General features: G+C 43.7%; 2 protein-coding genes across 15 annotated transcripts in view; both read right to left on the bottom strand.

Annotated features, from left to right (window-relative positions):
• Nucleotides 1–9,881, bottom strand: part of LOC126764552 (uncharacterized) — a 307,965-nt gene extending 298,084 nt beyond the window's left edge. The window contains exon 1 of the mRNA XM_050482247.1: nt 8,679–9,881. The gene's annotated coding sequence lies outside the window, so the exon portion shown is untranslated. The remainder of the gene's footprint in view (nt 1–8,678) is intronic.
• The window catches only part of LOC126764541 (endothelin-converting enzyme 2), a 1,258,369-nt gene that overhangs the window by 307,035 nt on the left and 923,932 nt on the right, over nt 1–27,402 (bottom strand). The window lies entirely within an intron of this gene.

A 27,402-nucleotide genomic window follows, 5' to 3' on the forward strand; every position in this document is an offset into this window, starting at 1 on the left:
CCTATAGGCCCATCAGCTTGTTATCCTGCATATCGAAATTATTTGAAAGACTTCTTATGCTCCGCATTAAGCCACATCTCCAAACCCACAAACGATCGAGCAAGTACATAGGATCACATCTGAAATTCGAACAGCTTTTGAAAAACGAGAATATTGCTCTGCAATATTTCTTGATGTCGCGTAGGCTTTTGATCGAGAATGGTTAGATGGTCTTATGTATAAAATAAAAACGCTTCTCTCTCCCGCAAAACACCCACGAACTGTTTAAGTCCTATCTTTATGATCGAAATTTTGTAGTTCGATGTAACACCACTACATCTGAAGCCCAAACGATTGAAGCTGGTGTACCACAAGGCAGTGTTCTTGGCCCAATGTTACATGTTTTATACACTTCAGATATCCCGGTAAACGACCGCTTGACTATGTCTACTTTTGCCGATGACACTGCAATAATCAGCCACTCCAAGTGCCCAATTCATGCAAATGCGCTCCTAGAAAATCATATTGAAGCTGTGGCCAACTGGCTCGCAAACTGGAGGATAAAGGTTAAAGACCAAAAATGTAAGCACGTTACATTTACCCTTAACAAAAGTAGCTGTTCGCCTTTGACACTGAATAACGTACAAATACCACAAAGCAATCATGTTACTTACCTAGGGGTCCATCTGGATAGGCGACTCACTTGGCGAAACCACATAGAGGCTAAAAGGACTTACCTTAAGTTAAAAGCAGCTTCTTTGCACTGGCTTATTAACTCTCGCTCAGCCCTGAGTCTGGAGTATAAAGTCATAATATACAACACAATTTTAAAACCAATCTGGACCTATTGGTGTGAGCTGTGGGGCAACGCGAGTAGCAGCAACATCGAAATTCTTCATCGTGCGCAATCAAAAATTCTTCCTACAATCACCGGAGCACCGTGGTAAATCCGAAATGAGAACATCCAACGCGACTTAAGAATTCCAGACGTACGAACTGAAATAGAGCACCGAAGCGCGAAATATGCATTGAAACTATCGGTTCACCCAAACCAACTAGCAAGATCGTTATTGCGTGTGAACAAGAGCTTAAGATTACGTAGAAACGACCTACCAGCCCAGACTTAATATATCTTAGGCCCAGTTTAAAACAAAAAAAAATAAAATAATAATAATAATAATAATAATCACCCATGTAGGGTGTAAATTAAGTGAGTAGTTTAGGATTCGAAAACTTATTGTTGGGCTCTTAAGCAGGGTAGATTCAATAAATAATAGTAAAGTTAAATAAAAAAAAACTGCTTTCATTATAAGCCGAAGATGCAAACCCAACACAACCAACTTCGTCGGCGCCGATCGCAAGTTACGAGAACTCAAAGAGGCGTTTCTGTTCCAGTCTTCGGAACTAATGGGATTCGCCGCCGAAGAAGGGTTCAGATTCGCCTTTATACCATCGAGGGCGCCGAACTTCGGCGGAATATGGGAGGTGGCAGTGAAGTTCGCCAAACACCTCGCCGTGCGCGCAATGGGCAACATTCTGCTCACCGCCGAAGAACTGGGAACACTGCTTGCCGAAGTGGAGGCCATCCTCAACTCGCGGCCCCTCGCACCGTTGAGCCAGGATCCCAACTCCAGCACACCTACTCATAGGGTGCTCCCTCCGAGCTTTACCACCAGCACAAGTGTCGACGGACACAATTCGCTACCACGAGAGATGGCAACTTGTTTGCTGTTTCAAGCAGCAGTTTCGGTGACAGTGGTCCAAAACGTACATTACGAATCTTCAGGAGCGCAACAAATGGCTGCACCCGAAACGCAATCTGCAGCCCGGCGATCTCGTCCTTGTCCACGAAGACAATACGCCACCGCAGCAGTGGGTACTAGGACGAATCGCCACAAACGTAAAAGGGCGAGACGAACTGGTATGAGCGGCAGACGTGGCAACCAAGGCTGGCACAATTAATCGCCCTATGCACAAGCTCGCCCTGCTGCCTATCGAAGTTGAAGGATCATGATCCTGTCAAGGTGTTGCGTCAAGCGACGTTACAAATCTAAAAATAATATTTCAAAAATAAATTTGTAAAATTAATTAAATAATGTATGAAAATGTTTTTTATATCATGTAAATACTTACCATTTTAAATATTATTAACAAAAAAACATCAGCTATTAGCAATGTATTAGAATGCTCTATTACCGTGAATTATGAGATTGCTGAATTATAACTACTTAAAAAGGCTTGAGAAATCTTCAGCGACTTTAACGAGAGGGTGGGCAGAGAAAGTAGCTTTGGCACAGAAGCCGGTAAATTCAATCTCCACGAGGAAACATCCCCAATTGGGTTGAGGCTGATCGACTTCGCAAGGGCCAGAAATATGGTTATCTGCAGTACTAGATTCCAGCATAAAAAGAAAACTGCAAGCTACTTTGCTGTCTCCGGATCGAAGAGCCACCAACCAGATCGATCCTAACATCGACTCGGACCACTATCTTGTTGCAGCCAAGATTCGCACCTACCTCTGTGCAGCAAAAAACGCACGCCAACAAACAAAAGAAGGTTCGACGTCGAGAAGCTGCAATCACTACTCGACTTGCACTCCTGCTCCCTGAGAGCACTCGTCAGCAACTCGGTATAAGGGAACTGTGGGACGGCATTTCAATCTTCTTATGTATGTATAGGTGCAAACGAAACCATAGCTTTTCGGAAAAGGTAAGTGAGGAGTGTCGTGTAGCAGCGGAGAGAATGGGATTGATTGATTGATTAATATGAGGAATGCACCGCGACCTTTGGTCTATTGTGCCCTCTCCTAACTCACATAGACTCACTCAGCCCCAGCGCATCGATGAAGTTCAATAGACTTCTGGGCGCTAGTGAGGCTATGCGATCCCTATCCGGAAACATTGATCCGAGGGCCTTAGTCCTGCGTCTACACACTGCTGTGCAGTCGATCAGCAGGTGCGCCGGGGTTTCAGGCTCCAGGTCGCAGAACCGGCAGTTAATGCAAGAGGATAGGCTCATGTTGTACAGGTGCCTATTCAACTTGCTGTGGCCGGTATACCATGCGACAAGTAGCCTGAGTTTGTTCCTGGGGAGGTTTATTATAACCTTGAACCTGCTCAGATTGTATCCTCCCATTAGCAGCTTGGCATGTCTCATACCACGCGCTTGCCGCCAATGCTCCTCTCTGCCCACTCCTTCTTCCCTGCGAAGTAGCTCCTTTATGGTATGTGGACCTACCCCAATAAAGGGTTCTGGTCCCACCATCTTGGTGGAGGCTGCGGAGCGGGCTAGCTCATCGGCCAGTTCATTACCGGCTATACTTCTGTGACCAGGTACCCAGATTAAGTGTACCTTGTTACGTTCTGCAAGGCTGTTCAGCCTCTCCCTGCACTCCTGCACTAATAGCGATCCGATTTCGTAAGAAGAGATCGCTTTTAGCGCCGCTTGACTATCGCTGAGAATGGCAATTCTCTCATTGCGATAGTTGCGATGGAGGTTTATTTCTATACACCGGCTTATGGCAAAAACTTCTGAATGGAAAATGCTTGGGAACTCTCCCATGGGTATGGAGAGCTTAGTGCGTGGGCCCGCGATTCCCACAACGATTCCCTCCGACATTTTCGAGCCGTCGGTGTACCACCTTAGCGTGCTATTCCTCAGCATCACTTCGAGATTGGAATCATTCCACTCGTCTTTGTTGCCGAGGGTGACCTTAAACTTCTTCTTGAAGTTAACTGTTTTGGTAGTGCTGTCCCTAGGGAGGAGGGCTGATGGTTCATCGCCACTTATCTTTTCCATCCTCTGGGACGAGATTACCCTACCTTTTCCCCACCCCTCTGCCGTTATTTGCAGAATTGTGTGCTTGGCTACCTGACCGATAACCAAATGAAGCGGAGTAAGCTCCGTCAGAACCTCCAGTGCTGCCGATGGACAGGTGCGCATTGCGCCCGTCATGCAGACACAGGCTAGCCGCTGCAGCTTCGATAGCTTGGTCTTAACCGTAGTCTGCGACGCTATTGAGGCCCAGGCCACCGCCCCGTATGTGATTATTGGTCGCACTATTATGGTGTACAACCACCTGAGGATCCTTGGCTTACAGCCCCAGGACTTGCCCGCCAGCCGGTTGCACACCATTAAAGCTTTTGTTGCGTTGACCAGGGTCAGGTTTACATGCTGATTCCACCGCAAAGTAGAATCTAGCATCAAACCTAGATATTTGACACTACCGGTCATTTCTATCTCTCTGCCCCCAAGTGTAAGATTCCTGAGACCGGGTAAGGACCTGCGTCTCGTAAACGGGACTACGGTCGTCTTGGAGGGATTGATGTTTAATTCAACCTCTTTACACCACATCTTCGCCAGGTTTAGACCTCTTTGTATTAGGTCACAGAGAGTGTCTTCGTATTTGCCTCTTGATATAATTACAATGTCGTCCGCATACCCTTGGCAGCGGATCCCATTGTTCGTTAGCAGTACTAACAGGTCGTCTACAACTAGACTCCATAGCAGGGGTGATAACACACCTCCCTGTGGGCAGCCTCTTGTTGTGCCAAGACGAATCCTCTTTTAACCTACTGTGGTCTCAGCAACTCTGGTACGCAATACAGATTCAATCCATCTGCGCACCGGTACTGCCACATTCCTTTTCTCCAGTGCCTTGGCTACACTTTTATGAGACGTGTTGTCAAAGGCACCTTAGATGTCCAAGAACGCGCAAAGCATCACCTCTCCATGCTCCAGTGAACTCTCTATTTCAGAGGTTATCTGGTACAGAGCAGTGTTAGTGGATCTACCCGCTCTGTAGGCGTGCTGAGCCGCATGCAGGGGTGCTCTCTTCAGCACCGTTGACCTTATTTCATGGTCCACGATCTTCTCCATGGTTTTTAGTAGGAAGGACGTTAGACTGATTGGCCTAAAGGATTTCGCCAATGAGTAGTCCTTCCTACCCACCTTGGGTATGAAGATCACCTTCGATGTCCTCCATACCTCAGGGATGTACGCCAATGCGAGGCTCTCTCTCAGCAGCCGAATCAGGTGAGGCAGTAAATGCTGCTCCCCCTGTTGTAACAGCGCTGGAAAAATACCATCCACTCCCGGAGACTTGAATCTCTCAAACGAGGCCATCGCCCACCGGATCGAGTCCGCCGTAAACAGCCGTTTGGCGATACTCCAATCCTCGCGGGATGGTCTGTGTTCGATCACAGGTAGACACTGGTCTTCCCGAATCGTCTCCGGGAAGTGCGCCCGCAGAAGCTCCGTCGCTCTGTCCTCTGCGCTGGTCGTGAATGTCCCATCTCCTCTTTTGATTACTATTACTGCGTTGTTTGTGCCTCTGGCCAGGGCTTTATGCAGCCGTGCCGCCTTTGGCGTTGAGGTAACGTTCTCGCAGAATCTCCTGAAGCTAGCCTGCTCTGCAGATCTGATCTATACAATAGAGTGAGATAGCTCCTGTATTCCTCCCAGACCCCCGTACGTTTCGCTTTGTTGAATAGGCTGCGTACTTTCTTCCGGAGGTCTGATAGTTTCCTTGACCACCAGGGGCTGTTTCGCCTGTCTGTGGTCACTTGTAGGGGGCAGCTGCCATGATCAGCGTTAATGACAGACTCGTTTAGCTTAGATAGCCTACTCTCCAAGCCTGGGCCTGACACGCTGTTTTCAGTCTGCTCCCCCCTGCCCAATTCCTCACCTAGTATATCCCTGAAGGCATCCCAGTTCGCCTTCCGAGGGTTGCGTCTGGGGGGGTGTTTCCTGACCTCTGCCTTTAGCGTGAACCTTAAAATCCTGTGGTCTGACATGGAGGGCTCCGTAGAGACTCTCCATTGCGAGACCAATCCATTTGCAGGCTCATTGCTCAAGGTGAGGTCCAGCACCTCCCTCCTGTTCATAGTTACGAATGTGGGTTCACACCCTACATTCTCAATTGCTAAATTACTGCCTACAATATATTCTAATAGGGACTCACCTCTCACGTTGCAGTCAGTGCTGCCCCATTCTGTGTGGTGAGCGTTCGCAACGCAGCCGATGATGAGGGGGAGCTTGTGCAGTCTGCAGTGCTCTACCAGCCTTTCCACCGCCTCCGGGGGTGCCGTTGCTGCCTCTCTCGGGAAGTATGCCGAGGCCAGGACGAAGTCTTTTCCCTCCGTATCCCTGGCCTGCACCGCCACCAAGTCCTGTGTCAGAAACTCTGAAATGCAAAAGAAATCAATATTGCTTCTGACAACTATGCACGTCCTAGGCCTCTCGCCAGAGAGGTTCCAGATTACCTTATTTGCCTCCGTGTGCCCAGTTTCTCCCCAGTGAACCTGCTTGTAATGACAGCTGAGGCTGCCGCCGCATGATGCAGGTTCACTTGGACAATTTCCATGATGTCGGCCATCATAGAATGGGCTCGAGGAGAGAGAGATCCTCTACCCCGCCGTCAACCGCACTGCTGTCCATTGGGCCTCCTAGTCCGTCTAGGAGCTCCTGCGTTGAGGGTAGCTCCATGTTCCGGCCATCTGCGGGGACGTCAGTGGTCGTTGCTGTCCCTGCCTGTCCGGACTTGCTCCCGCAGGGCTGCTCCGACAACTCGTCCACCTCCATTCTAGTTTCCTCCGGGGCGGACTCCGGCACTGCCTGGTTATCGACGCCCCTGTCCTGTAGAGTCGCAGGCGTTTTAGCTTCGTTGCTCGCGGTGTCAGCAGGCTTGTAGGGCCGCATGACGACCGTGCTATACCTGTAAAACAGGCGGAAGCTCGCGGCCCGGACATACTTGTACGACTCGTCGTTGATGTATAGGTGTAACCTCCATCCCTCAATGTCGCCTAGCTTTTCCTTCTTGCTGCCTGCAACACACCAGGACGAGATACTTAGTCCCCGGTTCTGGTTCCTCACCAGGTTCAAGGCGTGTTCGTAGGTCCTGTCCCCGCTCCGAGGGAGGAACATCGTCATGCTGTGCATGATTGGCACATCTTCCACCCTCTTCACGCAGAGGACAGGGCCCGTCCAGCTTTGGAGCGTGCTCCCTCAGCCAGTCGGCGGACGACTCGTCCAGACAGTCCACCTGCATCATACCTCCCCTGAAGTCTATGCCCAGGACGGACGTATGTAGTCCTCTCCTTTGGACGCCTCGCCCACAGGATGTCCTGAAGCACGGTGAGCTTATCCGGTTTCAGCGACTCCGCCGGGTATCTGAAAGGTAGAGCAGCCATGTGGACGCCTCTGACAGCATCCGCATATCCGCGCCGCCGCTCCTCCACCCGGTGAGGAGCCGGTCCAGATGGTTGGCCCCCGGCTGCCTTTGTATCTGTGCCTCGCCCCCTTTTGGATCGGGGTGGCTCCTGCGGCGTGATTAGGCCACTCTTCCTTTTTCCGGCTTGGGTGTACGTGCTCGCGGGCAGTTCCCTGCTGTCGCCCCGCCTTACGGTCCGAGCTATGCTGACCGGGCCACGGTTGTTATCACCGCTGCCTTGTGCGCGAGCTGGCACGTCGCTGTCGTTTCCCTTTGCCGGAGACGCGTTGTTTCCTTGGCTCTTGCTCCTCGCTAGAGCCTCCGCTGACTCCGGGGTTTCCCGGAGGTTCCGTATGTACCACTTCATGGTGGAACCACTCATGCCTTTCTTGTGAGGGTCGTCGCACCCGTCGGGTTGGCCAGCTTCTGGGAGGGGGCGTTGCCCACCTCTTCTGCGCCTTCTCCTCCTTCTCCCTCTTGCGCCGTCAGGCTCTGCCTGATGCGACTCGCTAGAGGCCGACCCACTACACCTGCCGGCGGGGGTCTTGGTGACCTTAGTTTCTGCTGCAGCGGCACCAGGCGTTATCACCAGGTGAGCTCCGCTGCAAGAGGGCACGCCGTCGTCATCCTCCCTGGCGTGTTCCTCAAACAGCGAACGCTCCTTTGGCATAAGAGCGTCGAGGAAGCTAAACTTCCGCCTAGCCCCTCGACCCCCCTTACCTTCCACCTCCTCGATCTCCATCTTATTTTCCGCTACCATAGTCCTTTGTCGTTGCCCTTGTCCGTCATCAAGTCCATTGTTTATGTTTGTTTTGTTGTTGTTGCTGGTCATACTGGTCTTTCGACCCCTGGCTTAAACAGGGTGAGCTGTCGGGTCTATGTTCTTTATGGGGAACTGAAAGATCCGCCACGCCAGAGCCCCTTGACGCGGTAAGGCCACCGTTACTTCCCAATTCGGCCCGGTGTTGGGAAGGCTCCGTTAGAATACAGCCACATTAACCTCCTGGCTGCAAAGTTCCAATGGGCATGGGAGTCGCATAACACCCTGGATTAGGAGGTGGTAGCTCTTGGTTAGCGCACGCAGGCGTCATCCGACATCCCGCGTGGTCCGTGCTTAACAGCACCAACCGCACAGGATTGGGAGGCGCCGAGTATGCCTTGCGCCTAAGCCCCTGCACCGCGGCAAGGTGCCTACCATTCGCAGAGAATGGGATAGAAGCGGGAGTTGAATATAGAAGCGAGACGCATTTCTTCTTATTAATTGGCGTAGACACCGCTTACTCGATTATAGCAGAGTTAATAACAGCGCGCCAGTCGTTTGTTTTTTTCGCTACGTGGCGCCAATTGGGTATTCCAAGCGAAGCCAGGTCCTTCTCTACTTGGCCCTTCCAACGGAGTGGAGGTCTTCCTCTTCCTCTGCTTCCCCCGGCGAGTACTGCGTCGAATACTTTCAGAACTGGAGTGTTTTCGTCCATTCGGACAACATGACCAAGCCAGCGTAGCCGCTGTCTTTTAATTCGCTGAACTATGTCGATGTCGTCGTATATCTCGTACAGCTCATCGTTCCATCCGCCGTGGCCAACTCGCAAAGGACCATAAATCTCTCGCAGAACTTTTACCCCGACAACTCGCAACGTCGACTCATCCGTTGTTGACATCGTCCAAGCCTCCTCCCCATATAGCAGGACGGGAATTATGAGTGACTTATAGAGTTTAGCTTTTGTTCGTCGAGAGAGGACTTTACTTTTCAATTTCCTACTCAGTCCGAAGTAGCACCTGTTGGCAAGAGTTATTCTGCGTTGGATTTCTAGGCTGACATTGTTGGTGGGTGTTGAGGTCGATGATATCAATATCATCGGCATACGCCAGCAGTTGTACACTCTTATAGAAGATGGTACCTTCCCTATTTAGTTTACACAGCCGTATCAGTTTTGCGGGGATACCAAATTCAGACATCGCGGCATAGAGGCAGCTCCTTTTCGTGCTGTCGAAAGTAGCTTTGAAATCGACGAAAAGGTGGTGTGTGTCGATTCTCCTTTCACGCGTCTTTTCCAAGATTTGGCGCATGGTGAATATCTGGTCGGTTGTTGATTTTCCAGGTCTAAAGCCACACTGATAAAGTCTAATCAGCTCGTTGACGGTGGGCTTTAATCTTTCACACAATACGCTAGATAGAACCTTATATGCGATGTTGAGGAGGCTAATCCCACGGTAGTTGGCGCACATTGTGGGGTCTCCTTTTTTATGGTTTGGGCATAGCACACTTAAATTCCAATCGTTGCGCATGCTTTTATCCGACCATATTTTACAAAGAAGTTGATGCATGCTCCTTATCAGTTCTTCGCCGCCGTGATTGAATAGCTTGGCCGGCAATCCATCGGCCCCCGCCGCTTTATTGTTCTTCAGGCGGGTAATTGCTATTAGAACTTATTCATGGTCGGGCAATGGAACGTCTGCTCTATCGTCATTGAATGGGAAATCGGGTTCGCCTTTTCGTGGTGTTGTGTGTTCACTGCCATTCAGCAGGCTGGAGAAATTTTAGTATGCTTTGGGCATCGGTCACTAGATCACCTTTGGGGGTTCTACAAGAGTATACCCTGGTCTTGAAACCTTCTGTGAGCCGCCGCATTTTTTCGGAGAATTTTCGAGCATTACCCCTGTCGGCCAGCTCATCAAGCTCTTCGTACTCACGCATTTCAGCCTCTTTCTTTTTCTGTCTACAAATGCGTCTCGCTTCCCTTTTCAACTCTCGGTATCTATCCCATTCCGCACGTGTTGTGGTCGATCGTAACGTTGCGAGGTCGGCAGCCTGTTTTCTCTACGCTGCGACACGGCACTCCTCGTCGTACAAGCTGTTCTTTTGCACTTTCCGAAAACCAATGGCTTCGGTTGCAGCTGTACGTAAGGAATTTGAAATGCCGTCCCACAGTTCCCTTATACCGAGTTGTTGACGAGTGCTCTCAGAGAGCAGGAGTGCAAGTCGAGTAGAAAATCGTTCGGCTGTCTGTTGTGATTGCAGCTTCTCGACGTCGAACCTTCCTTGTGTTTGTTGACGTGCGTTTTTTGCTGCACAGAGGCTGGTGCGAATCTTGGCTGCAACAAGATAGTGGTCCGAGTCGATGTTAGGACCTCGGAGCGCACGCACATCTAAAACACTGGAGACGTGTCTTCCGTTTATCACAACATGATCGATATGGTTGGTAGTTTTTCGAACCGGAGACAGCCAGGTAGCTTGATGAATCTTTTTATGCTGGAATCTAGTACTACAGATAATCATATTTCGGGCCCCGGCGAAGTCAATCAGCCTCAACCCATTTGGGGAAATTTCGTCGTGGAGGCTGAATTTACCGACCGTAGTGCCAAAGATACCTTCTTTGCGATGACAACAACCGATGAGTCGACGTTACGAGTTTTCGAGATAAAAATTCTGCGAAAGATTTATGGTCCTTTGCGCGTTGGGCACGGCGAATATCGCATTCGATGGAACGATGAGCTGTACGATATACGACGACATCGACATGTATTGATAATCGAGCGGCTACGCTGGCTATGCCTAGAAATCCAACACTAGTATATAACACATCGACATAGTTCAGCGAATTAAAAGACAGCGGCTACGCTGGCTCATGGTCATGTTGCCCGGATGGATGAAAACACTCCAGCTCTGAAAGTATTCGACGCAGTACCCGCCGGGGAAAGCAGAGGAAGAGGAAGACCTTCACTCCCTTGGAAGGACCAAGTGAAGAAGGACCTGACTTCGCTTGGAATAGCCAAACGACTGGCGCGCTGTTGTTAACTCGGCTATAATCGCGTAAGTGGTGTCTACGCCAATTAAGAAGAAGAAGAATGGCGCCGACGGTTCAATACTACTCCTATCTCTCATATACCTTATAACTAAAAGATTTTCATTAGGATGACCTTTATTTATACCGTATACATCGGTGAATATGTAAGATTTCTAAACAAAATTAACTGAGCGTATAATTTTGGAAATACCACAGATTAAGATTCCTATATTGTGAGACCAAATTACTGCTTTTCATTTATTTTTGGCATATTCAGAGAAATACATGCTTGAAGAATACGTTTAAAATTATGGGGTTGAAATCATTTAAATTTCGAAAGTTATCGTTTGTTGGAGCGGTGCTAAGTGCGCTGCTCTGCAGCGGCTTGGCGTAAACGCGTTTTTCTCAAAACCAAATTTTTCGAGTATGTGGAAGTTTTATATGGCGCAAGATTGAGCGATAGAAATGTTTTACACATGCTTATTAGGAGTTAAGGCGAAACTGGGTAACAAAAAAGAACCAAAATCGCTTTTTTCAAAAGCTTATAAATATTGCATTTGTCATATTTTCTCCTTTGTTTTATTGCTGAATGTGTGCTCGAAAATATGTTCCCAAACGTTTTCCTTTCTTTCTCTGGTGGAAACCATGAAAGGTTTATTGACACCACAGAGATATGCATAAGGGCACCTCGGTAAGTCATTAAAAAAAAAGCTTGATTAGTTTTCATGCTTTCACGGGAAGTGATTTCAACACTACATTTTTAAATAAAGGAAAAGAGATCCTTTACTTTTCAACGCTTTTTCTTACAATTTCGAAAAGAATGATAAGCAGATTTGTTTTGTTAAAATTTAGTTCATTTAGCTTAAGTGGTTCGGAAATTACGTATATTAAACATACTAATTGCGTTAGTTTCATACATATACTCACACCGTAAGTAATATACTACTATCTGTAGTACTGCTGCAACCGTAGAAAAGTCTGCCGTTAAAAAAAAAAGCTGAAGAACATTTGGGTGCCCAGCTAAATGGTAAGCACACCACTGTATACTATAATATATAAGTTTTTATGAGTCACTTAAACTCGCGTTTGATGTTAATAGTGAAAATGCATTCCTTTTAACCAGTATGAAATATGTAAGTGATAATTTATTTTCAATACAAATTTTCTTTAAACTTAATTAACTCGGTGATATATAAATAGGCCAGGATCGCGGCTGATCCAAAGCTACATGTAAAAGATGTTTATTGTAAAAAGTGTAGAGGGGGTGGATACTTAACTTATTTAAACATCCTGGCCCGAATATTTTGTCTAGTTTTATATGTATAATATGTAATTCGGCTTATTGTTGGTGGAGTAGCCTAGGGCGTAGAATATTAGCTGTGAGAAGCGATTTTGATTTTCATATATAATTTTATTTTATGTAAGTATTGGTGCTTGCGGTAGTAATTGCTTTTGTGTATTTTGACGACTTATTGTATTACACGTGAAGTGTAACCAACTTCAGACCGTTCGCGCTGCTGCCGCACTGGAATCAGCTGTTTATAAATTTGCTGAATGACAGTTCGGAGTATTGTTCACAAGTGTACAAAAGCGTTTTGCCAAAAGTGAACGCAAAAAAAGTGATCAGCGATGGAATTCAAACGTAATAATGTGATTGCTTTATATTTAGGTGGAAAATCACAGCCAGCAATTGTTCGTGAGCTCAAACACTTTAATGTGAATAAAGGTTTTGTTCATCGCACCATCACTCGCTACAATGATACTGGTAGCATCGCAAAACGCCATGGAAGTGATCACCAAAAGACTGCAACGTCACGTGAGATGGTTCGGAAAGTGAAGAGGCGACTTGAGCGAAATCAACGACGAAGTGCCAATCAAATGGCTAAAGAACTGAAAATATCCGACTGCAGCATCCGACGCATATTGAAAAATGAGCTCAAGGTCAAGTCTTACAAGTTCCAAAAGGCCCATGATCTCACACCGAAGCAGCAACAAGTAAGACTTGAGAGAGTGAAGCAGTTGCTTCGCTTGGCCGAAAGCGGTCAAATTCCGAACATTGTGTTTTCTGACGAAAGAATTTTTCCAATTGAGCAATTTGTAAACTCTCAAAATGATAGGGTTTACTTGACCGACCGTTCATAGGAGAATCTAAGTCATCGGTTGGACACCAGGAGGCAGCACCCGCCACAAATAATGGTTTGGGCCGCTGTCACCGCAGATGGGCGCTCTCCAATTGTTTTCATCGAGTCTGGCCGCAAAGTAAATGCGACATATTATCGGGAGAGTGTTCTGGAGGCTGCTTTGAAGCCGTGGACAAACATACATTTCGGTCGCAAGACCAAGACTCAGCACCGTCTCACAAAGCGCGATTGAACTAAGAATGGCTGAAAAACAACGTTCCGAACTTCATTACGACCACAAAATGGCTCTCTAATTCACCAGATACGAATCCAATGGATTATTCTATCTAGGCCATTTTGGAGAACAAGGTCCGAAGTAAAAAATACACCAGTATCGAGATGCTGAGGAAATCCATTGTCCGTGAGTGGGCCAAAATAAAATAATCATAGTCACATTCGGCAGCTTGCGATTCGTTTTCTGACTGTCTCAAGGCCATAGTTAAGACAAAAGGTGGTCATATCGAGCAAAAGTGAGTTGGTCCTAAATTTGTGATTATTTTCACACATTTTGCACTTTAAAATAAATAAAAATAATTTCTCAAACCGAATTTATGGCGTTTTTAATTGGTTACAAGATGTTTGCTTTTATTAATTTTATTAGCGGTTATTTACAATTTCTTATTTTATCGGTATGGTATACCGGTAGTTTATTAGTTGCCTTTTCTGTATCGAGCAAAAGTGAGTTGGTCCTAAATTTGTGATTATTTTCACACATTTTGCACTTTAAAATAAATAAAAATAATTTTTCAAACCGAATTTATGGCGTTTTTAATTGGTTACAAGATGTTTGCTTTTATTAATTTTATTAGCGGTTATTTACAATTTCTTATTTTATCGGTATGGTATACCGGTAGTTTATTAGTTGCCTTTTCTGTATGGTCGGAAATTGTTTGCATTTAATTTATTCTCGGCTTATGAAGGATAGTAACTACATGCCTGGCTAAAATATGGCCAGAATGGGTACTCCTTAACTCCGGAGTTAGGACTGTCACAATAAAGGGGTCTTGCGAGCGAGTGGCCTTGAATGGAGGACGGCTTCGATTGGGAATATTGCACGAAATGAAATGTATTGAAATTTCTTAAGAAATTTCTTCTTAAATGGCGTAGACACCGCTTAAGCGATTATAGCCGAGTTAACAACAGCGCGCCAGTCGTTTCTTCTTTTCGCTACGTGGCGCCAATTGGATATTCCAAGCGAAGCCAGGTCCTTCTCCACTTGGTCATTCCAACGAAGTGGAGGCCTTCCTCTTCCTCTGCTTCCCCCGGCGAGTACTGCGTCGAATACTTTCAGAACTGGAGTGTTTTCGTCCATTCGGACAACATGACCAAGCCAGCGTAGCCGCTGTCTTTTAATTCGCTGAACTATGTCGATGTCGTCGTATATCTCGTACAGCTCATCGTTCCATCCGCCGTGGCCAACTCGCAAAGGACCATAAATCTTTCGCAGAACTTTTATCCCGACAACTCGCAACGTCGACTCATCCCTTGTTGACATCGTCCAAGCCTCCTCACCATATAGCAGGACGGGAATTATGAGTGACTTATAGAGTTTGGTTTTTGTTTGTCGAGAGAGGACTTTGCTTCTCAATTGCCTACTCAGTCCGAAGTAGCACCTATTGGCAAGAGTTATTCTGCGTTGGATTTCTAGGCTGACATTGTTGGTGGTGTTTAAGCTGTTTCCAAGATAGACGAAATTATCTACAACTTGATATCAATATCATCGGCGTACGCCAGCAGTTGTACACTCTTATAGAAGATGGTACCTTCTCTATTTAGTTCTGCAGCTCGAACTATTTTCTCCAGAAGCAGGTTGAAAAAGTCGCACGATAGGAAATCGCCTTGTCTGAAACCTCGTTTAGTATCGAACGGCTCGGAGAGGTCCTTCTCGATTCTGACGAAGCATTTGGTGTTACTCAACGTCAGCTTACACAGCCGTATTAGTTTTGAGGGGATACCAAATTCAGACTTCGCGACATAAAGGCAGCTCCTTTTCGTGCTGACGAAAGCAGCTTTGAAATCGACAAAGAGGTGGTGTGTGTCGATTCTCCTTTCACGGGTTTTTTTCCAAGATTTGGTCAATGGTGAATATCTGGTCGGTTGTAGATTTTCCAGGTCTAAAGCCACACTGATAAGGTCTAATCAGTTTGTTGACGGTGGGCTTTAATCTTTCACACAATACGCTCGATAGAACCTTATATGCGATGTTGAGGAGGCTAATCCCACGGTAGTTGGCGCACATTGTGGGGTCTCCTTTTTTATGGATTGGGCATAGCACACTTAAATTCCAATTGCTGCGCATGCTTTTATCCGACCATATTTTACAAAGAAGTTGATGCATGCTCCTTATCAGTTCTTCGCCGCCGTGTTTGAATAGCTCGGCCGGCAATCCGTTGGCCCCCGCCGCTTTGTTGTTCTTCAGGCGGATAATTGTTATTAGAACTTATTCATGGTCGGGCAATGGAACGTCTGCTCCATCGTCATTGAATGGGAAATCGGGTTCGCCTTTTCGTGGCGTTGTGTGTTCACTGCCATTCAGCAGGCTGGAGAAGTGTTCCCTCCATAATTTTAGTATGCTTTGGACATCGATCACTAGATTCTACAAGAATATGCTCCGGTCTTGAAACTTTCAGTTAGCCGCCGCATCTTATCGTAGAATTTTTTTTTTTTTTTCTGTCTGCAAATGCGTCTCGCTTCCCTCTTCAACTCTCGGTATCTATCCCATCCCGCACGTGTTGTGGTCGATCGTAACGTTGCGAGGTAGGCAGCCTGTTTTCTCTCCGTTGCGACACGGCACTCCTCGTCGTACCAGTTGTTCTTTTGCATTTTCGAAAACCAATGGTTTCGGTTGCAGCTGTACGTAAGAAGTTTGAAATGCCGTCCCACAGTTCGCTTATACCGAGTTGTTGACGAGTGCTCTCAGAGAGCTGGAGTGCAAGTCGGGTAGAAAATCGTTCGGCTGTCTGTTGTGATTGCAGCTTCTCGACGTCGAACCTTCCTTGTGTTTGTTGACGTGCGTTTTTGGTTGCACAGAGGCGGGTGCGAATCTTGGCTGCAACAAGATAGTGGTCCGAGTCGATGTTAGGACCTCGGAGCTCGCGCATATCTAAAACACTGGAGACATGTCTTCCGTCTATCACAACATGATCGATCTGGTTGGTGGTTTTTCGATCCGGAGACATACAGGCGGCTTGATGAATCATCTTATGCTGGAATCTAGTACACTCAGTCCTTTTTTACGCGATTATTGGTTCTGCCACTAATCGCGTAAAAAAAATCGCGTAAAAATGGTTAGTTTTCCAATATTAACTGACGAATTGGTTCCGAATATAAAAAATATCGCGTATAACAAAATTTACGCGCAAAAAAATATTCAAAAACAATACAATAAGTTTCAAATTTCAGACTTATGATTTATTCATTCATAAGAAAATAAAAAATACAAAACAAAAACCATATATGAAAGAGAACAAAATAGAAAATAGGTAGATTTATTGAAAACACCGTTGAATGCTGTTTAATCACTGTCATTATCCGTAGTGGAAATTATTCTTAGCCGCTTATTTTGATGGCTGCACTGATATCACTAGAATTTGTACCAGAATCAATAGTAAGAACTATAGATTGATGTTCTGATTGACTTAGCATCTCCGACTGAGTTTGCACCATAAATTCAGTTAATTTTGTTTGAATGCTTCTTTTTGGACCCAATAAATTCCGATGTAGTTCTTTATATCTTAACATGCAGAGACTCAATTCTTTTTGAAAAATTCGTGCACGTTCGGCATCAGTATCATTTGCTACAAAATAATTTTCCAATTCTGCTGCAAGCTTAAGACCTTATTATAGTTAGGCCTTTAGTCTTTTAACGAAATTCCCGAAACTGTATACCCATACACTCACACACGCATACCAATATCCACACACTATTAGGGTGCGCCGACATATTCAAAAATTATTACGCTTAAAAATATGTAAACAAGCAAAAAACGAAAAAAGCAATCGCGTTAAAGTGAAAAATTCGCGTAAAAAAAGGAATTTGCGCTGCAAAAATAACCGCGTTAAAGTGAAATAGCGTAAAAAGAGATCGCGTAAAAAAAGGACTGAGTGTACTACAAATAGCCATATTTCGGGCCCGGCGAAGGCGATCAGCCTCAACCCATTTGGGGATGTTTCCTCGTGGAGGCTGAATTTACCGACCGTAGTGCCAAAGATGCCTCCTTTGCCCACCCTGGCGTTAAAGTCGCCAAGCACGATTTTGACATCGTGGCGGGGGCAGCCCTCATAAGTGCGCTCCAAGCACTCATAGAAGGCATCTTTGGTCACATCCTCCTTCTCTTCCGTTTATTTTGTTTTTAAGTGTTATTTAAATATATTTGGAGTGTAGCAAACGACTTGCGCTTCCAGGTAGCTTCCTAGAGTTTTATTGTCTATAGAATTCAGAAAAAAAATTTAAGGATACCGTATCGAAAAGGATGAAAAAAGGATATTATAATATTACACCTTAGTGCACCATTGGTACTTGGCTAGACCCCATATATTTGGTATGAAAATGTATGAACTTTGGTATGTTTCTATCACTTCGCACGGTTGATTTATCTGTTTTCATGTTCGTTACATGTCCAAATTGGTTTGTATGTTTAGCTGGGTCAAATACTTTAGCCGCTAGAGCGTTTTAAAGGTTAAGAAAAATGCAATTTTTCTCAAAATGTTACATTTTTTGTGAACGCTATTGCCACGCCAAGCGTGAACAAGCAGTCAATTTGATTTCAACCAATTCGAGAGGTAAGAAATTTCAAAAATGTATCTATATTGTACATATATATATGAGCGTAAATACAACACGTATTTCCTTACAAATGTATGTAAACACCACTTGGCCTAGCCAAGCACCATTGGTCTCGACTAAGTGTATCAGACCGTTGGTCTCGACCAGGGTTAAGGGACCGGACATTTCAGGTGCATGCCCTCAATTCGTAGTCCTTGTTTCGTTTGCCAGGGTCGTCATCAAAAGGGGGGTTTCTCATCCGAGGCTGTTGTTGCTTTTTTATTGGAGTGTTTTTTTTTACGTGGCGGGTCCCAAACCCAGCGCACAACCCTATGCAGGGGATGTTTCGCCTTCTCACTTAGCTCGCCTTCAAACGGATGTTCCTAGGCTACCCAGAAGATACTTGGATCGGAAGTCGTGAGCTGTTTGAGTCATATGTAAAAGAATCGTTTCTGGCCACTCCCAAGTGAATGGCGATCAGAGAACTTTCCTGATTTGCATGAACTTCTACACATGACCCCATCCTCCAATTTGTTATATATGTAGTATGTAATATTTAAGTGCGTGGAGTGGAGTATTTAAGTGAGTGGTAGTCGTACGACGTACCGTCTATTATTTGATCGAGTAATTGTAAAGTTTCTTTAACTTTTGAAATTTGCTTAATTGTGAATTAAAGTAATTGGTCCACTTTGTGCTTCTATGTGCAGCATTTGAGCTTTTTGTGCCTTTGAGCAACATGATGTCTCTTGGCAATTTGTAGAATTTGGGTGTTTGGGATTTTCTTTTGCATTTAAACCCGTGGTTCTTTTTGTGTAAGCACTTCTTTGGAGTGAGATGGGATATCTGCTGTAGTGAAGCATTGAATTGTGTCTTTTGTGACAATATAAGCAATTAAATTTGCGTTTGCAAGTTTTAAGATTGTGTGTATGGGACAAGCACTTTGCACAGAGTCTTTTTGATCTGATAAAATTGTTCCTTTCGTTAATATTTAATTTTTTAAACTTCTCGCAAGTTTTAAGCTTATGCCGTCTTGTGTATAGTTTGCAAGACGTTTGTTTTCTTTGTTCGGATGTGAACGATTGAGTTTTGTGAACGTTTTTGTTTAAATTGTTTTTGTTACTAACTTGGAGTCTATTGAAGCTTTTATTTAAGTCGTGTTTAACGTTCTTATTTCTGACTTTTTTTCCTCTACCTTTACCGATTCAGAAAATCATTCATTTGTTGCCACGTTGGGCACTTCTTTCGTGATGAGAATTGCTCCAACAAAAGTAACGATTTTTTTGATAATGCAGCGGTACATATATGTATTTACCAGAATAGAGTTCCGGCAGTCTGTGGAGATATTTAGTGTCGATAGAACTGACAAACAATTTGAAACAGTGGATTCTAGTTTGATGAATTCTACACTTGTTTTTTTCTTTATTTTCGTAACTTGTTTATCGACCAATATTTTTTCGTTTTCATATCTTGTTTTTAGACCTTCCCAAGCCAAATTAAAATTATCGTCATTAAGAGCGAACCGTTTTACTATTATGCCTGCTTGACCTTTGGTTTTGTATCTGAGGTGATACAATTTTTATGCTTTTGATAGTTGCGGATGGTTGATGTAAACGGCTGTAAACATGTCCCGGAAGGATGGCCATTCTTCGTAACTTTCATAAAATGTTTCTGTGTCACATGCGGGCACCTCGAGGTGAATACCTAAACTTCCCTCCTGATATTGCTGCATTTGTGGCAGCTCTACTCTCAGATGTGGAGTAGGTGCAATTGCATTTATTAGCTTTAATTGATCGGAGATCAAAGCTTTTGGTTCTTCCTATTGGTCTAAACAGTTTTCGTAAATATCGTAAGCCGATGATTTAAAATGTTGTGGTAGATCTGAATTGTCAGAATCTACTATGGCGTCATGAGCCTCTTGGAGGCGAATCCAAAAATTTTTAAAATTTTGGCTTTTTATTTCCAATAACGATTCAGAGTTTTCTTGAATCGGCGAAGAGCCAAATCTAATGCAGTATCTTGTTAAACTCTCACTTTCTGAAATAAATTTAGCAACCTGTTTTGAGCGTGTAGCTCCTGCAGGTGTATTTTGACTGATATCAACTTTAATTGTTTTTTTGAATATTAAAATGTTTGTCAAATAAGAGTTTTTTTATTTATTAATGTATACAAGTATATATTAATAAATAGCAAAATTAATTTTAAGTATTTTCTATGTCCGTATCTAGGTTTATAGGCGCACCCTAATATTTGACTTGTATGTACTTGTTTTTGTGCAATTGAAAGCTCGTCGAAGTGATCAATATGCTTTGTATATATCTACGCACGAAATGTTTGCGCTGATGTATGTGGGCAAAGAATATTCTGTAATGTTTTTTTCAGTCCGGCTTGTTTTTGTTTGTCAAAGAACATGTCGTAATGCAATTAATCTGATTTTAATTTTTGGATTCGTTCCAATGAATGTATTTTGTAAAAGTCAGTTTTACTTTACCTTACCGTTTAGTTATTTACGCAAAATTAGGATAAACTTTTTTTTGGAAAATTAATTAAAATTTAAAATTTTACTCATTTAGCCTATGGTACCCAGTGTAGGGTATACAATTACGGGCGGCTCTAGGCGGTATGATTATATATATCTACTATATATATTAGGGTGATTCAAAAATAATTTTTTTTTTTTTTTCAATTGGTACTCGCAAAAATAGGTTCCTAGACACCTCTAAGAAAGCCTCTCCAAATATGAGTTTTTAATTGTAACGGTAAGGTCCTCCGCCTAACGGTTTTCTATTTTTTCTTATTATCAGATAGAAAAATTTATATCTCGCTTCCAACTACTTGAAAAAATATCTTGTTAATTAGGTTTTGTAGGAAATTGAATGCTCTAAAATATGGTCCCTTATGATTTTTTCATAAACCCAACCGTTTAAAAGATATTAACGGTTGAAATTTGACTATTTTTGGAAAAATTTTGTATTTCTTATGAATTTTATAACTCAATGAAAAAAAATTATTATGAATAGATTTTTGGAGAGGCTTTCTTAGAGGTGTCTAGGAACCTATTTTTCAGAGTACCAAACGAAAAATTTTTTTTTTTTTGATCCACCCTAATATGCATTGATGTTTGACGATGAATATCTCGTAAACGCTTAACTTAATCGAAATATCATCGTAGACCATTTTTATAGAACAGTAAATTTCCTACAAAACTATGTGTTTCATCATTCATAATAGTTTTTTTTCGTTGAGTTATAAAATTAATAAGAAATAAAGAATTTTTCCAAAAATAGTCAAATTTCAACCGTTAATATCTTTTAAAATGTTGGGTTTACGAAAAAATCATAAGAGACCATATTTTAGAGCATTCAATTTCCTACAAAACCTAATTAACAAGATATTTTTTCAAGTAGTTGGAAGCGAGATATAAATTTTTCTATCTGATAACAAGAAAAATTAGAAAACCGTTAGGCGGAGGACCTTCCCGTTACAATTAAAAACTCATATTTGGAGAGGCTTTCTTAGAGGTGTCTAGGAACCTATTTTTGCGAGTACCAATTGAAAAAAAAAAAAAAAAAAATTTTAATCACCCTAATATATGTATATATATATAAGGTCGCACTGGGAAGAAAGCGCGAAAGCGAAGTGAGTAATGTGCAGGTATGCACCCGTATGCACTTTTTATCTATGCATGTTTGTCAATTTGAACATATAAGTTAACACAACAAATAATTATTTCAACATTACAACATTCATTGCAACAATGTCGCAAAATTAATTGCAACATTGTTAAAGTTCAACAACATACAGAAATTTGTTAAAACAAACATCCGCTGCAACTCCCAGAATCGATCGACATTAATGCTGATCATTGAAAATAAACAATCATCCACTTCAATATATTGTAAATTCTGCTAACTATTCAACTTCTGCTAAACTCTGCCGTTAAGAATGCCGACGCCGCTGCCGTTCAACCACAGCTAGCTTAGGGTATTTTTAAGATACTATTATTTATTAACTGGCGCACGAGCAGGGACCAACGAGGCTGGAAAAACTTAGAAGATGAACTTCGTTGGACATCGGTGGATTGCGAATCCTGTAAGGCAAGCCCGCAAGACACCTTCTACTCCAAAGTAAGCTGCAGGATCCCTAGGTGGGACAAGACGGACCAAACGGGAGAGATCCGGACTACCAAGAAGGGCAGCCACACCAATAAATAGCAATGTAAGTTAGATTTAAGTGAAAATTAAGTATGACAATTAAAAATTTATAAAATCTTTTACTATGATAATTCGGGTGGTGGAGCACGGTGCTCGTTCGTTCCAAAGATGTGGTTGGCCGTGTGGAAACGGTCGGCGCAAATGATTCCACAAATATTAAATAAAAACCAAAAAGTTTCATATAATAAAATGTATTTAAATATAATATAATTGGAACAACACTTACCACGTCTGTATAGCTGAGCGGTCGCAAAAAGAGAGAGCGCGCGCAACTTTTTAGTTCGTGTTTAGTTGCACGCTAATTAGAACTTCGAAAAGGAAGAAAAGAAAATATTACTCTGCTGATACAGACGTGGCAAAAGAAATTGGGCGGGGCGGCGTTAACATTCTCCCCGCCTTGCAGTATTACTGCAAATGTAGTTTACAATAAGTTACTTAAAGCTAACTTAACTACCTGGCTCCTGCACTTCCTCTTCCACTTCTTCTTTGCAGATGGGGTGGCCGACGAGACGAATCGAGTCTGGTTCGGTCCGGGAAATGCCGCTGAGATGAATCGAATCTCAGTCGGTCATTACCATGCCGCCAATTTGCATAGAAGTCACCACCTTCCGAGGTCGGCGAGACGACTCGAGTCTAACTCGATCCTTGTAGGTGGTGAATGTGAGAGGCGTTGGCAGCCAGTGCACTTTATTGTGCCGATCCTATACGACACCGGATACTATATATCCCAGATACTATATATCCCAGTGTCGTATTTTGGGCGGTGAGTTGGCCCATTGCCGCTAGTTGTAACCCGGGCAACAGGAGCCGGGAGTAAACGTCCGGGCTCCCAAAATTACTTCGACTGGTGCTGCCCTGTTGGAATGGTCTTCCAGAGACCTTATTGGCGTCGGCTGTTTGAACCTGGTTGCAGTTCGAAGGTAGTGTTACGTGCCTATCCTTGATGATATGGCGTGCATCGGCTTGACGACGAACGTCTCTTCCACGCCTTCGCTTCGGATGGGGTGGCCGACGAGACGAATAGAGTCTGGTTCGGTCCGGACAATGTCGCTGAGACGAATCGAGTCTCAGTCGATCGTTGCCATGCCGCCAATCCGAAATGAAGTTACCAGCATGCCGGAGTCGGCGAGACGACTCGAGTCTGGCTCGATCTTGGGCGTGTGGTATGCGGGAGAGGCATCGTTGGTCAGAGCTTTGCGGATGCTTGACTGTTGACGTCGGTGGACATGGTTGATAAGGCTCCGAATACGTCGGGCCGATTGCCAATGAATTCTCCTCCATTTCCGCTGCTCGACCTGCTGTGCCCATGTCAATTCAATGACATCGTCGTCTTGTTCTTCGCTGGTTTTTTCTGGTGTTTTTTGAGCACCTGTATGAGTTCGCCCTTGACATTGAGTCGAATCTCTTCGGGTACACGTTTGATCTCCTCGTATAGTGAGAGCAAGAAGAGCTTGTCGGGATCACGATTCTTCCGTCTTTTTGCTTTTGCGGATTCTCGTTTCGTTGCGGCTGCAGCATGTTGCTGGTTGCGCAACAGATGCGAGTGGAGGCCGCTGTGGAATGCCTGCAGGTGTGGTATCGAATTCTGCTGTTGTGATGAACCAGTGCCAGATACGCGGTCACCGTTGTGCGATTGCATCCCAACGCCGGGTGCTCGAAATGCGCCACCATGTGTATCGGTGTTATTCGATGAGCCGGGCGCATCATTTGTTCTGCCATCATTACTGGCATGATCCTGTTGTTGCTGCTGCTGCTGATGTTGTTTCTGTTGTATAAATATAGAATTAGTGTTATTTTTACTACAAAAATGGTTTTGTGTTTGTTGTCGAGTTATTGTTGAATTTTGTCTGTCGCCTTTACCATTTATTTTTGTTTCTTCGGAGGGAACGGAACCTGTTAAAATCCAACCGAACACCGTACGTTGTGCAGCGATGGATCCGAAAATTTTCGATTTTACCCCATTTAGTATAATTTTGGGGAAGAGATCTGCTCCGATCAACAAGTCAACATTTTGACTTGTATAGAAATTATTATCCGCCAAGGGGATATTGGGTAACCTTTTAACAATTGAAGGGTTTATTGATCTGGATGGAAGCAGTCCAGTCAATTTTGGCAGTACCAATGCCTCCGCTTCTAGCCTTGTGCTTTTGTTACGGGGCGAATCAATTGTAATCGAGCATACCGATTGAACTTGTCCTGATACTGTTTTATTCAATCCTGAAACTCGCGCGCTGACCCTTTTGGTTGCCAAATGTAAGCGTTTTTGCAGACTATTGCTTACGAAGGTGGCTTCAGATCCCGAATCAATCAGGGCTCTGACAGTGAAGGTGCTCTCGTTGTGACATATGGTCACCATGGCTGTACCTAAGAGCATGCTTCGACTGGTAGGCATATTTGAAACATTGGCCTTAATAGAGGCCACATGAGATTTAGTAGAAATCTCAGTAGTGTCGGTGCTGTCAGATATCTGAGCTGTTTCCTCCCTTTGATCCCGATAAATCATAGAGTGATGTCTCTGTTTACATTTATTACAATTAAACAGACTTTTACAATTTTTGACTTCATGTGAGTCCGATAAACAATTTAAGCAGACGTGAAGTTTTCTGACAGCATTTAATCGTGCATTAGGCTGCATCTCAATGAATCTTTGACAAGTTTTCAAAATGTGCGGTTGAGATGAGCACAGTTTACATTTGATATTATTTGTCTTGGCGTGATGGGAATTGATGGGTTTGGATCCAATCCTTGACTGCAAGGTTGGTATCCGACCTTCACCATCAGCCGACTTAGTATTAGGTTGAGTACTCAACTCGCCTTTGAGGTTTGATACTCTCTCAAGCGTTTTAACCCGTTTGGTTAAAAACTTGTCTAACTCAACCCATTTTGGGATCTCTGAGTCCGAATCCAGAGATTGTTCCCAAAGCGACAGTGTATAATCCGGGAGTCGGATAGAACATAAATACGCAAATATGGCATCCCAGCTATCTACATTGATGCCATGTATTTGTAAAGCTGAAATGCAGCTATTAATCTCCCGCTGTAAATTTCTGAGTTCGGTCTCAGATTCTGTTGAAATGTGCGGGAGCTTGAACAATAAATTTAATTGTGTGTTAACAAGCACTCGCTTGTTTTCATACCTACACAACAAATTGTTCCAAGCCAATGCGAATCCGTCATTCGTCAGTGGCGCTTTGGAAACGATCGCTTTTGCCTCACCTCGTGTTTTTTGATTCAGATGGAATAACTTCTCCACTGGAGAGAGCCTTGGGTTATTCCCATAAATGGCGGCAAATAAATCCCTAAAAGAGGGCCATTGTAAAACATCGCCATGAAATATTTCGGTATCACATGGCGGTAAGTTGATGGAATACCTCACGGGTTCTACTGTTTGTTGTAACCGTTCAGGTTGAATCACCGTTGAATTTGAAGTTGGGCTTTGGTTGAACGCCGTGAGGTTGTGCATGTGTTCGCCCATCAAGGCCGCGCAACACACATACGCGTGGTAACAGCTTGAATATTTAAGCTTAATGTCGTCAATTGAGCTTGTGTCGGAAGGATCCACCTTTGGCAAACACAACTTGTATTCTGACTTTACCTCTGCCCACAGAGATTTCAGTTCAGTTAGTTGTACTTCCAGAGAGTAGGCACTTTGGTTGTTTGCTGTTGGAGTCAAAGACTCCTCAAACTCCAGTAGAGCGTCTGCAGCTGTGTTAAATGCTCTGATGGCTTCCATTGTGTTCAAAAATTGAACCGGAACTGCAAAAAGTTGCACAAAATCGGATCTAAAGCTTTGAAATTAAAATTTAAAAAATATTTGCAAATATGTTGCAAAAAGTTCAAAAGTTATAGAACCAATCACGGACAAACTACAAATTAGTAGTGCGTTGTTGCTTAGTGAAGCGTGAATATTCGAAGGCACAAAAAAAAATTAATAAATTTAAAACTGTTTTCGCAAAGTATTTTTTCGAATTTAATTACAATGTGCTTGCTGGGTAATCGGCCCAATGCACTTGTACTTGCACTTGCAAATTTAGTGAAGTATTTCCTCAAAATATTTTTACAAAATTTAATTTTAATGTGCTTGTTGGGTAATCGGCCCAATGCACTAGCACGCCTAGTTTTCGAATATGTACACAAACAAAATTGCTTTGTGCTTAATTGCTTTATTAAAATCCAAATACAAATACAGATAAAAATTCACAAGCACTTCACTTTCACTTTTGTTCACTGGGTTATTTAATTTAACACTACACTATTTGTTTGTTGCTGTCCTTCTGGGATGGCTGCTGCGCTGCTTTGCCTGTGCTGCTTCGCTTGTGCTGCTTTGCCGGTGCTGCTCTCCCTTTGTTGCTTAGCCTTAGGTGCTCTGCCTTTGCAGTTTTGCTAGTGCTGCTTTGCCTGTCCGTCTTTGCCTTTGCTGCTTGGCTTTCTTGCTCACTTCACTTGCTCCAATTTTTGATGTCGCTCACTTCACTTGTTTTAATTTTTGTATTTTTTTTTGTTTGTTCACTCACGAAACTGCAGCTGCGTTATTGCTGCTTGCCTTTATTGCTATTCGAGCAATATATGGAAAGGCAGAGTTGAGCGACTAGACTCAAATTAACCACAAGAAAACACAAAAAACCGAGAGAGATGGTTGACGCTCCAGACGAGGTTTGTGCGTCCAAGAAATTTATCATTTTATTCGGATAACAGTGTGTTTTTTATGTTTTTTTTTGTGTTTTATGCAAAGTGAAATAATCAGTGCATTTGCCAGGTGTATTTATTGTTGTACTTAAATGAAGTACAATACTACCTGCAATATTGTGCGTTGATTTTGTGGGTAGAGTGCCAAAAATAAGTTTTGGTCTCCACTTCACACAGCACAATAGGTTCTGTTCATAAATGATGCACAAATTAACCAATCTATTGCCCTTTAGCCTGCAGAGCACGAATCCAAAATATGTTTGGTTGTAACTTGCGTGTTGCTAAATTGGGCAAATTATGCACTTTCACTTTAAATAAAAAACAACTTGTTACCTGGTATCCGACTCGAAGGACCAATGATAATTCGGGTGGTGGAGCACGGTGCTCGTTCGTTCCAAAGATGTGGTTGGCCGTGGGGAAACGGTCGGCGCAAATGATTCCACAAATAGCTTAGCAATAACTTAACGTAGTTGTGTACGCATAAGTAGTATAACTTCTCCCAATTCTACGATTCCTACCAACTGACCCTCCAGGAAATAAAGGTAAAACCTGCTACTGGTTTTCAAAAAAAAAAAAAAAAAACAAT

This window comes from Bactrocera neohumeralis, unplaced genomic scaffold (genome assembly GCF_024586455.1).
Source record: "Bactrocera neohumeralis isolate Rockhampton unplaced genomic scaffold, APGP_CSIRO_Bneo_wtdbg2-racon-allhic-juicebox.fasta_v2 cluster09, whole genome shotgun sequence".
NCBI classification, from domain to species: Eukaryota; Metazoa; Arthropoda; class Insecta; order Diptera; family Tephritidae; genus Bactrocera; species Bactrocera neohumeralis.